Source organism: Bison bison, unplaced genomic scaffold, assembly GCF_000754665.1.
Source record: "Bison bison bison isolate TAMUID 2011002044 unplaced genomic scaffold, Bison_UMD1.0 scf7180017849041, whole genome shotgun sequence".
In the NCBI taxonomy this organism is placed as follows: domain Eukaryota; kingdom Metazoa; phylum Chordata; class Mammalia; order Artiodactyla; family Bovidae; genus Bison; species Bison bison.
Genome location: NW_011479614.1, coordinates 1 through 825, shown reverse-complemented (window position 1 = coordinate 825; position 825 = coordinate 1).

Genomic DNA, 825 nt, shown 5'->3' with positions numbered 1-825 from the left:
CAAGGGTAATTGTACATCACCATCAATTATCCTCGACAGTATCAGGTTCATTCTTTTCCTGTAAAGGACGAATCTGGATTGAACTTATCAGAGCAGGCTAGGTGGTACAGTGTCAGGGTGTACAATTTCCGAATTCTGATAGACCTAGTTTCTGCTGCTTTCCAGCTCACTAGAACTGGGGAAGCTATTAAAACGCTCATTCTGAGTTCCAATGTCCATAAAAATGGGCATAAAAACAGTATCTGTCTCATGGGGTTGTTTTGAGACTTACAAGAGCTAAAGCATGTGTAGTGTAATATACATGCCAATTAATGCCCACTTCCCCTTAAACCCAAGAACAATAAACTTGTGCTAGTAGATGAAGGGATTTAGAGAAAATAGGTATTATAAATATTAAAGTACTACAAAATAATGTATGCTTTATGCAATAAACACCTTCATGTTAGTCAGACTTGACATTTTATCAACAAAAAGTACTTCTTTGTTCACTTACCTTCATCTTGTCCAACAATAAACTTGTGTGTTTTCAGCAGATTGGATCGCATTCTGGTTAACTGGTCTAAAAGATCTCTACGTGGAATATCATAAGCATTTCTATATGTCTGAGGTTTCAAATCCTATTTGAAATGAAACAATTTCAGTTACTCCTGAGGCTTTTAATATAGAAATGTAATTCCTAATCCTCTTAAAATCTTAGCAAAGAGAGGGATATTCATTATAACTGACTTCAGTACAATTTTGCAGTGGAAAATTTGCCTTTGCTGGCCATGTTCTGAATTCTACTACATCCACGTAGCTTTAAAGCCATTGTGTACATCCTTTTTC